The sequence below is a fragment of the Phyllobates terribilis genome, unplaced genomic scaffold (assembly GCF_046119375.1).
Source record: "Phyllobates terribilis strain yellow unplaced genomic scaffold, ASM4611937v1 Scaffold_1__5_contigs__length_1240528914, whole genome shotgun sequence".
Lineage (NCBI taxonomy): Eukaryota > Metazoa > Chordata > Amphibia > Anura > Dendrobatidae > Phyllobates > Phyllobates terribilis.
Genome location: NW_027362761.1, coordinates 408,341,894 through 408,354,246, shown reverse-complemented (window position 1 = coordinate 408,354,246; position 12,353 = coordinate 408,341,894).

Below are 12,353 nucleotides of genomic sequence, written 5' to 3'. Positions count from 1 at the left end.
TGGGGACAGCATGGGGATCGCCCCAGGAAGCATTTCTGACCCCCAGGTCACTGCTGTCAACAACGTGGTCAGAGGTATTAAGACACTTTTACGGGCTCATAATAAAATGTTCAAAAACGAAACTGAAACTGCTTTCCTGTGAAATATGTTAAGGAACATCATTTCCAGGGTAAAAACTTGTGTATAAGGTAAAATAAATAACCAAATACAAAAATACTCCTCCACACCTTGGGCTATGTTCACAAGTAGCATTTTTTATGCGTTTTTGCACTTTTGTATTGCTTTCAACCATGACAAATGCATTCACCGGGAAATGTCATTTTAACATTTTACAACCTTATCTGGCCGTGTGCTGTGTGACACATGCATACAGTGCTGAAAAGACATGGGAACAGCATGGGGAAGACACCTGGAAGCATCTCTGACACCCAGGTCACTGCCTAAAAGTGTGCCCATCAGAAGTGATTCTTGCCTCATCAGAAGATGCAGACTTGCAACTATCCCCGTGCAAGTCCTTCTCACAGGGCAGTGTTCAATTGTACCTCCCCCATTCCTTGCAATGCAAGCGCAAGTATGCAGCCTGCCACCCACCCACCGCCCGGCTGCAATACCATACAGCTTGCTTGCTTGCACTTGAAATTGGGCCTGTGGAGGCGGAATCTGGCCACCACGTCATGGCTGTGTCAGCGGCCTGGAATCCATACACAGTTCCCAGGCGACCGGCGGCCGGGGTCCACGCTTTGGTCCCCAGCCGCCAGGGGGCGGCTGGGTGTCCATACTCGGTCCCCAGCCGCCCCACGGCCGGGTGCCCACACACGGTCCCCAGCCACCTGGGGGCGGCCGGGTGTTCATAAACGGTCCCCAGCCACCCCTATTTGTCCCTGTGCGCCTTATACTCAAGCGTGCATACCAAAACATTACCTGTGCCCTCCCCAGTGCATTTAGTGGGAAGGACAGCTTAACCACAAACACGTGGACAAGTGAATGTGGCCAGGGATGGTTCATCTCACTGACGCCTTCACACTGGGTTAATATTGTGAAAGCCGGGACACAGTTGGACACTGGGATGCAACATGTCCTCCAGACATAGAGGACTGCAGGTCCTGGGTCAATCAGCCTTCAACACAAAGTTAAGAAGGTAGACAGCAGCAGTGGTCGGCCTCCTACACAACGAGTAAATTATTCATGATCATGAGGCCTTCCATCTCCTTAGCTTTCTGTTCCTTGGAATGCAAGCGCATGTATGTAGTAGCGGCTAGGCCTGAGGTGGTCAGCGTTTTGGCGCATATCCTACCTCCTCCGAGGATTGCTGGATGTTTTCCTGCTACTATCCCAGTTTTATGACTCCCATTAAAACAAAGCTTAAGGTGATGAATGATAGATGAGGTGGTGGCAAAGGAGAAAGAGTAGGAGGAACAGGGGCCATTCACATCAATATCTGGCCAGTCAACCACACATGTCTTGTAGGATATGTTTTTGTACAAAAAGGAGTGGTTCGGCTACACAGTTATTGGGCATGCACTGAGTGCAATGAATAACAAAAATTTTGAGGCACTCCAATGCCCCTTGGAAGTGACATGGAGGTCAGAGGGCCTTAACTAAACCGTTTTTTCCATTTATAGCAACTGGGTCTCCTGTACACTGTCGGCCTAAGCAGTGAATGGAAGGCTTTCCAAAAATTATGATCAACTGCAATGCCCCTTGAAACAGACGTGGATTACAGCATACTAAAAACCTTATACCCATTATTGGGGAGTGGGTCTCCCTTAGTGTTCGCCTATGCATTGAAAAGCAAAGGCTGACTAAAATTAGGAGGAAATGCAATGCCCGATGGAAGAGTCGTGGAGGTTAGAGGTAAATAAAAACAACATTTCAATGCCCCTTGGAAGAGCTGTGGAGGTCACAGTAGCTTAACAAGATGGTTGTAATGCCCCTTGGAAGAGACGTGGAGGTCACATTAGCTTAACAAGACTGTTTTAATGCCCCTTGGAAGAGACGTGGAGGTCACAGTAGCTTAACAAGATGGTTTTAATGCCCCTTGGAAGAGATGTGGAGTTCAGAGTGGTTTAACAAGACGGTTTTAATGCCCCTTGGAAGAGACGTGGAGGTCTCAGTAGCTTAACAAGATGGTTTTAATGCACCTTGGAAGAGACGTGGAGTTCAGAGTGGTTTAACAAGATGGTTTTAATGCCCCTTGGAAGAGACGTGGAGGTCACAGTAGCTTAACAAGACAGTTTTAATGCCCCTTGGAAGAGACGTGGAGGTCACAGTAACTTAACAAGACAGTTTTAATGCCCGTTACAAGAGACATGCAGTACAGCATATCAAAAACATTATTCGCATCATTGGGGAGTGGGTCTCCCATAGTCTTTGCCTATACCTTCCAGGCAAAAGCTGCCAAAAATTAGGACGGAGGAACATGCAATGCTGGCAACATGGACCACAGTCACCCTGGTGGTATAGTGGTGGTGGAGGCTGAGGATTAGGACAAGAGCAAAAAAAAGCCAAAATGAGGAAGCGTATACCCATGTGTGGGTGTGAAGCGGTGCATGGGAATACACCTCCCAAAATAACACAGTGGATTTGACTATATGTTACTCTGCTGTCATTTGATGGTGATGAGAAGTCTGGCCCAATCCAGCCCTTGTTCATTTTGATAAGGGTCAGGTTGTCAGCATTGTCAGTTGACAGGCGAGTGCGCTTATCAGTTATAATTCCCCCAGCGGCACTAAAATCATGCTCCGATAACACGCTAGCGGCAGGGTAGGCCAGGACCTCCAAGGCATACAGAGTGAGTCCATTCCAAGTGTCCAGCTTGGATACCCAATAATTAAAAGGCACAGAGGAATCACGAAGGACGCTGGTACAGTTGGAAAGGTACTCCCTCACCATCTTTTGAAACTTTCCACTCCTTGTAAGAGTACCCCACGCCTCAGGGCCTGTAAGATGGGCAGGTCCCAGAAAACTGTCCCAGAATGTTGACAGTGTTCCCCTGCCTCTGCTGGATTTGAGTTGCGTCTCTCTTGCCTGTACGCCTTGGTTGGGCAATGAACTGTGACCTCTGCCGCTAGCGTGTTCAGATGGGCATTTTTTTAACAGTTCTGCAGCAAAGGTCTTCTGGTACTGCCCCATTTTTGTAGACCTCTTCACCTCAGGAATAAGAGAGTGAAAGTTCTCCTTGTAGCGGGGGTCTAAAAGTGTCACCAACCAGTAATGACTGTCACCCAACATTTTGACAACGCGAGGGTCACGGTAAAGGCAGCGTAACATAAAGTCAGCCATGCGTGCCAGACAGGTAACGGGCAAGACTACCGTGTCCTCACCAAGATGACGACTGACCATGCTCTCCTCCTCCTCCTTCCCCGTGTCCTCAGGCCACCCACGCTGAACCAACGGTATGACAGTTGTACAGGTACTACCGTCTACAGTGGATTATACCAGCTCCTGTTCTTCCTCCTCCTCATCTCCTTCATTGTCCCCCAATGCACGTTGGGATGAGATGAGGCTGGGCTGTGTGTAATCGCCCGCTGCGGCTTCTTGATCCATCTCATCATACTCTGGCTGCAATGCCTCCTCTTTAATTCTCTGCAGAGAGCGTTGCAAAATACAGACAAGTGGGATGCTGACGCTAATGATGGTGTCATCGCCACTCACCATCTTGATGGACTCCTCAAAGTTTGTCAGGATGGTACATGTGTCAGACATCCAGGTTCACTCCTGAGGTCTTATGTGTGGAGTCTGACATGAATATTGACGGTACTCAACAACTGCTCTCTTCTGCTTACAAATCCTTTGCAACATGTGGAGGGTAGAGTTTCAACTCATGGGGATATCACACACCAGTTGGTGTGCCGGAAGCTGCAAACGCTGCTGCAACACAGCAAGGGCGGCGGAAGCTGTAGCCGACTTCCGAAAATGAGCTGACAGGCGGCGTACTTTGATGAGCAGATCTGGCAACTTGGGGTACGATTTAAGAAACCGCTGAACCACGAGGTTAAGCACATGAGCCAGCCATGGTACGTGTGTGATCTCGCCTCGCCTCAGAGCCGCCACCATGTTACGGCCATTGTCACACACGACCATGCCTGGATGTAGGTTCAGCGGTCTCAGCCACAGATCTGCCTGCTCTTTCACAGCTGTCCACAACTCACAAGCAGTGTGAGGTTTATCACCTAAGCTTATGAGTTTCAGCACAGCCTGTTGCTGCTTGGCTGAGGCAGTACTGCAGTGCTTCCAGCTTGTAACTGATGTGGTGATATCTGAGACGGAGGCTGAATATGAGGAGGAAGATGATGCGCAGGAGCAGTACACTGTGGGGGCAATTCTGACTGACATAGGGCCCACAATCCTCGGTGTGGGGAAGATGTGTTCCATCCCAAGGTCCGACTGGGTCCCGGCTTCCACTATGTTTACCCAGTGTGCCATCAGGGAGATGTACCGTCCCTGGCCACAAGCACTTGTCCACGTGTCCATTGTCAGGTGGACTCTCCCAGTAACTGCGTTGTTGAGGGCGCGGCAGATGTTTTGGGACACGTGCTTGTGTAGTGCGGGGATGGCACACCGGGCAAAATAGTATCGGCTGGGGACTGAGTAACCAGGGATGGCCACCGCCATAAGGTTGCGGAAGGATTCCGTCTCCACCAGCCTAAAAGGCAGCATTTCCAACGCAAGCAGTCGTGAATTGTGCGAATTTAGGACTGTGGCCTGTGGGGCGTTGGCTGCGAATTTGCGCTTTCGTTCAAAGGTCTGGGATATGGACAATTGAAAACTGCGGTGGGACGTGGACGTTGATGCTGTTTCTTGAGAAGCTGCCATAACAAGTGAAGACTGAGAGGTGGGGGCATCTTTGCATGCAGTATGGACAGGGGATTGCTTTTCACACACAACAGGGGGTTCTCTTAGCAGTTGTGACACCCGCTGACACTGGATGTGGACCCTGGGGTTCGCCCCACAAAGTCGGGTGCTTTGCTGACATGTGCCTGATCATGCTGGTGGTGGTCAGGCTGGTAGTTTTGTCACCCCTGCTGATGCTGGCCTGGCAGGTGGTACAAATTACCTTTTTGGGGCTATCAGCAGAGTCTTTAAAAAAATTCCAGACTCTGGAAGACCTACCGGTTGTACTGGCAACGTCCCTCGTGTTGGTGTTACCGGGAACGGTTGCCTGCCTTCTGTCTGCGGCCACCACATTGCTTCTTCCTGCCTGTTGGGATACTCTGCCTCCCTATCCCTGTGTGCTGCTGGCCTTGCTCTGCATGTCCTCCTGCCACGTTGGGTCAGTTACTAGATCATCCACCACCTCCTCCTCTTCCACTTCCGCACCAAGGTGCTCCTCCTCACTTTGTGGCAATTGTGTCTCGTCATCGTCCACCTCTTGTGACAAATTGCCAGTGTCGCCTTCCTGTGGCCGTGGCTGTTCAAATATTTGGCCATCGCTACATGGGATCTCCTGTTCCACCACTTCAAGCGGAGCAGGCGTGGGGCCAAAATATGGAAATGGACCAGTGTACAGCTCTTTAGAGTGTCCAACTGTGGGATCAGTTGCTGTCTGATGACACTCGGCATGGTGGGAGGAAGGAGCATCAGAGTGAGGAGGAGTATGCAGTCGAGACTCACGGCTACTAACACCATGTGGAAGACAGACCAGAGGTGGTGGTGCCCTGGTGAGTGGAAGCATTATCTGCTATCCAATTAATAATCTGTTTACACTGATCAGTTCGCAATAGTGGTGCTGTTGTGTGCTTCCCTAGTAATTCGGTCAAGAACTGGGAGCGAGAAGATGTGGCTGTTTGTTGTGGCACATTTTCACCTTGGCCACGGCCCCGTCCTCTGCACTCACCATCACCAGAACGTCCAGTTCCACATCCCTTGCCACACGCCTTTCCCATTGTAAATTAAGTAAAATAGCTTACACTCGCACTATCAATGGCAAAAGGGTACTAAAAAGGAGATTAGAACCGTGGAAGAGGAAAACCACAGTTTTATTTCTCTGGCCTACACCAGAATCTATTAAATAGATATATTTGTGTTTGAACAGTCAGCGAGACACTCAAACTGTTATTTTTTTATGCAAAAAGGTGGATTACACACAGATTTGTTCCGTGGAAGAGGAAAACCACAGTTCTAGCTATCTGGCCTACACCAGAATCTTTTAAACAGATATATTTGTGTCTGAACAGTCAGCAAGACACTCAAACTGTTTTTTTTATGCAAAAAGTTGGATTACACCCAGATTTGTACCGTGGAAGAGGAAAACCACAGTTCTAGCTATCTGGCCTACACCAGAATCTTTTAAACAGATATATTTGTGTCTGAACAGTCAGCAAGACACTGAAACTGTTTTTTATGCAAAAAGGTGGATTACACCCAGATTTAAATCGTGGAAGAGGAAAACCACAGTTCTAGTTATCTGGCCTACACCAGAATATTTTAAACAGATATATTTGTGTCTGAACAGTCAGTGAGACACTCAAAATGTTTTTTTTTATTGAAAAAAGGCAAAAAAGTGGATAATACAGAGATTTGAACCGTGGAACTGCAAAACCACAGTTCTAGTTATCTGGCCTACACCAGACTCTTTTAAAATGATATATTTGTGTCTGAACAGTCAGCGAGACACTCAAAATGTTTTTTTTTATGCAATAAGGTGGATTACACCCAGATTTGAACCATGGAAGAGGAAAATTACAGTTCTAGTTAACTGGCCTACACCAGAATCTTTTAAACAGATATATTTGTGTCTGAACAGTCAGCGAGACACTCAAATAGTTTTTTTTTATGGAAAAAAGGCAAAAAAGTGGATAATACAGAGATTTGAAGCGTGGAACTGCAAAACCACAGTTCTAGTTATCTGGCCTACACCAGACTCTTTTAAACAGATATATTTGTTTCTGAACACTCACAGACACACTCAATTTTTTTTTTGGGGGGGGGAAATACCAAAAGGTTAATAAGACGGGTATTTGTAGAGTCTGACTGAGGAAAAAAAAAAAAAAGAGGATTTAGATGAAAAAAAAGGATATTTCCTGGCCCCTGAGACCTGGGGCTAAGTCTAGCAATTTGAAAAGCAGCACACTGGACTGTAATGCAGTGTTTGTTGGTATAACCACTGCGTCTCCTATACAGCCTGCCTGCCTGCCTGATATGTGGGATGGATATTAGTCCTGAGAAGGACTGTTCTGTTTGTTTGATTTTTCAGGCTTTAGAGACCCTGCACTACCTATTTCGCAGTATAAATATCTCCCTAGCTCAGCAGCACTCTCCCTACACCATCTGATCCGGAGCAACTGTGTCCAAGATGGCGGCGCCCGGTTTTAAATACTCGAGGTGATGCTGTGCGGCCAGCCAATCACTGTAATGCCCACAACCAACATGGCTGCGGCATTACAGTGACTGGCTGGCAATCCCAGCATGTTCATTGGCTCTGTAAAGAGCACCAAACATGCAGGGCGGAGACATGAGCTCAACACTAATTGTTACATTACTAAGATAGGAGATGACAGATGTTACTGATAAGGTTCTACGTAGACAGGAGGAGGTGGGAGGAGCTCTGTCTCCAGCTCCTCCTTCCTTCCATCTACATAGGATCCTATCAGTAATAACTGTCATCTCCTATCTCAGTAATGTGAAAGTCTGTCTTCACTGAATACAGATTTTACCAGAATTGAGATTTTTGATAATGACTGATCAATTCTGTCAAAGAAATAATCCGATTTCTCTGATACGATACAATACACTTTATTGATCCCGAGGGAAATTACCATATCACAGCAGCAGAACATAGACATGAATAGCCATATAGATGTAGTAGAATTATATGATATAGTAGTAGAATGATAAGTAGAATGAACAGTAGAATGATAAGATGCGTTACAAAGTTGCTTATTTTCATGTGTACTATTGATTTACGAAATAAAAATTAAAATGACGGTTGCTCTTTAAGCTTTAAGAACATGACAGTCATAAAGTGAATATAGCTTGCTCACTCTAAGTGGGTGCATAAACAAATGGATATAATATATAAATACTTATGTAGGACATCTAACAGCTTTAATGCTCCTTTTCATTTTTCCCAATGGTCACAACAGTGTCTCCAACATTTACCATAGATGTTGCAACAGTGTCCCTGAACCCACTAACCCCAACAGCGCTCTTCCTTCTTTTATGTAGTTACTGCATGATAGCATTGTTTCCCTCAGTGTTCACAACAGAACCCTCCTATTTGTGAAGGATGGTTCTGTTGGTGCCTCCTTTACCAATTACCCTAGACCAGTGTTTCCCAAACTCCAGTCCTCACAGCCACCAACAGATCATAATTTCAGGATTTCCATAGTATTGTTCAGGTGATGCAATTATTATCAAGGCAACAGAAACTGCCATTGGTTCTCTCACCTGTGCAATACTAAGGAATACATAAGGCATGATATGTTGGGGACCGCAAGGAGTGGTGTTTGGGAAACACTGCTCTAGACATTCAAAGAATAGCTTCCCTTTTCCCTTAATATTCACTACCTCCTTCCAATGCTCAAATATTCACATACTCATAGGCTGCCTCCCTGTTTTCCACCTGCAGTATGCAGAGAAGCTCCCCTCCTCCTAATATGAAAATATATGAGTGCCTCTGCTTGAAAAACAGATAGCATCTTTAGTGGCAATATAGTGATTTAGGCATGGTAGTCTGACAGTGTTCTTTTCCTTATGACCATATTGCAGGATACCTTCAATATGCATCATGAATTGCATATGTGATTTCAAAACCAATCAAACTGAGATAAGTTGAAGGACAAAGCTATGCTTACACGCATTAAAGGGAACCTGTCACCAGTATTTGAGTCTCTGAACAAATGCCACCACCTTTATCTGCTCCTGTACTGCATTCCACAACTGTGTCATTCATCTCCTGACTCCCCCTGTATACCACCAAAAATACCATTCTAATTGCTCCCATGCTGTATGTGAATGCATATAGTTCAGTCGGTGGGCATCCTCCCTGCGTCATGTGGTCCTCCTCTCTGATCCTAATCATCTGCTCCTACTGTTTTATGCTCTGCCTGCAGTAGTACAGAGTAAATAACGCCTGAGCAAGCCTGGCGCGAGATTTGTTTTTCTATGTGGATGATGCAGGATGCATTATCCACATCAATCAAAGTTGGAGGACAGAGATTAGGAGCAGAGAGGATGAACAGACGCCGCAGGGAGGTTGACCATCGGTCCGGACCATACTCATTTACATTGGGAGCAATTAAAATGTTATTTTTAGGGATGTATAGGAGGAGCAGGAGATGATAGATACGTTTGTGGAATGCAGTACAGGAGGAGATAAAGGTGGTGGCATTTGTTCAGAGACTCAAAAACTGGAGACAGGTTCCCTTTAACTGCTGCACTAGTCCTCCTATCATACAACACATTTGAATCTTCTAACATCATGCAAAATATTATTCTCCATTTAAATGAACTTGCATTTGAGCAGTTAAGCAACATCACAATTGGAATTATCTATACAGTCTAAGATCAACACTGAAGAATTATGTTCAACAGAGATGCATGATCATTCTCATATCTGGGCACATTGTATATGTGGTCATATTGGAGCATGCCAGAAATCAGCATGTCTCACTAGGACCTGGAAATTCTTGTGTCATGGAATTCGAGACTCTGGAACTGTTCATAAGAAAGCTAAATGCTTATTTGATAATACATATCATTTAACATAATGGAAATATGACATAAATATGACAATGTAAAACATTAATACACAAAAAATACACTGAATTAATATCTTTCTAATATTTTTTTCTATTTTGTAACTACGGCAGCATGGTATTCAATAGTCCTGAGAATTTAAAATTGTAAAATAAAAAGTATTTTCTCAAAAATATTTTTTCCATTGAGGTTAGAGTTAACAAAGGATCTTTTTCTAATGTATATGTACTCTGTGCAGTTATTATTTTTTGCTACGTATTCATTTTTTGTAGCTTAATTTGCATAGAACGATATTGCTGTGTAGATAAAGCTTCTTTGGGTTTTTATTTATCATTGTCATCCTATTTAAAAACTTGGAGCCATAGTTTAGGCTTACCAGAAAAAAATCACATTTATTCTAAGAAATATCCCTTTTCTTCTTAATAGCTTAGCATATCAATTTTGACAGTGTCTTTTTTTTTCTTGCAGCAAAGGTTTTAATAATAATAAACCCTGAGAAGTTTGGTCTTTTCTTGCATAAACTTTCTAAGGGTTTTAGAATTTGCACAGTAAATTTTGTCCTAAAAGTTTAAACAAACACAGTACATAAAATGTTAATTTTTATACTATCAGAAACTATATTATCAGCCTCATTTCTCTATACAGTATCAAAATGTCTGTTTGGGTCATGGTTAGGGATGAGCAAGTAGTGAAATAATCGGACTCGCTATACTCGCAACTAGTGTTGAGCCACCCCCGTAGTGTTCGAGTTCGGTTCGTCGAACACCCGTGTGTTCGCCGAACTGTTCGTCGAACTGTTCGTCGAACACCTTCGAACACCGTTAAAACCAATGGCAGGCAAACAAAAACACATAGAAAACACATAGAAAACACCTTCGAATGTGTCCAAAAGCTGACAAACTGCTCAGAAGACACAACTAACACATGGAAAAGTGACAAGTACATATAGTCATGAGAAAAGAAAAGAGGTGGAGGAGTAAAAGGAGGGGGAGACACAGATATAGGCATGTCATGCCCTTCTAAAATCCAAAAAGTGAGAAGCCAACACGTTCAGTCCGCTCCTGCCCGTGCCACCTCCGTGTGCCAGAGCCGCGGTGAACCCTGACGGCCAGCCCCCCTCTCCCAATACTGGTGCCTGTCCGCTGGTGGGTCGAGCGAGCCCCCCTGTGGTGGAGGCAGCTCTAAGCTTTTTAATTTAAATTGTCTCTCTAATTTGAATGAATACACTTTAAATCAATTTACAAGGATCTATTGGAGGGCAAGTCTCATGCCAGCAGCCGCGTAATTCCAGCTCCAGTAGCGTCCACTAAAGCTGCTGCAGTTAAAAAGCTTTTATAAGGATCGAGCTCGGCTGTCCACCGCAAGGCATCCTACTGCCAGTCCCAGCCCCTATGCCTTGGGGTGCCTCCTGATGCTCTTCACTGAGTATCCCGTGGTCCCGAAGCATTTCCTTTGAAAAAATTAAGTGTCCAAACTACAGATGGTGTAGCTTGCTTAACAGCCGGGATAATCCGCTGACTAGCAGACACTGCTACTAGGCACAAAGTATTTCCTGGGCTAGATGCAGTTAAAAATTTGTAATTAGATACTCTCGTTGGATGCTGAGAAAGCATTCCATAGAGTCTCCTGGCACGCCATATATGATTCTCTTAAAAAGCTTGGGGTAGGGGTCTAGGGGACCCTTTTATAGCCAAAATCACGGCCCTGTATCGCAATACGTCACCTAGGCTGAAGATAAATGGAACTGTAGCACCCTGAGGGCTCGGTTGCTACAGAGGTATTGCACCTCACCCAGAGGTGTGATATCTCACTCTCAGGTAAGGATGGAGTGTGGATCAGGACCCGACACCTGCATGCATTACACCACATTGCCGTGGGGCAGGGTGACCAATATGCCCCTGAGATGGGCACGACAGTCCCTGTCCCTGGCTGGAGTGGGGGGAGGGAACACTGAGGAAGGGGAACCCTGTAGTGCAGGAGAAGGGAGGAAGCAGTTCCTGGGTGCATTGAGAAGGGAGTATAAAAGGGGGGCACCATCTTAGTTCAGTGCAGAGAAGTCTGAGCAGAAGTGGCAGGGAGCAGGGGCTCTGCATGAGCTCTGCTCCGGAGGCGGGCCTAGTAACAGAGGCCCAGGCCTGGAAGAGGGAGAAGGAAGGAAGAGGAGCAGAGAAGGCTCCAGGAACGAGGAACGAAGGGATCCCAGGGGTCCGGAAGGGTGAGTCGCCACCGCACGCCCGAATCCACCTGCATGGTCAGGGGTCAGGCCAGAGGGGGAGACCGGTCCCCGAAACTAGTGGAGGCAGGAAACGACCCTCAGCTAGAAACCGGAGGCTGTGAAATTTTATGTGGCGCAGCCCCTCGCTACACCCGCTAGGAGGGCAGCACATAGGGTCAGGGAAACTGGCGCCAAGTTTACCAAGAGGAGGCCCGAGGCAGCCGGACAGAAGGGTTGGTAAGAAAGGCCAGACAAAGGACACACAAAGGGGGTCCTGTGAAGCGCTCCAAAGTTATCTGGGAGTTGTCTGAGCCCCTCACCTGGTGAGCACAGTACGACGTGGGCAGCCTTTACCTGCAGACGTGGTCTGGATAATAAGAACTGTGAGTAAAGGCCCTGGACTGCATCACTGACTCCGTGTCGTTACTGCTGCTGCCCT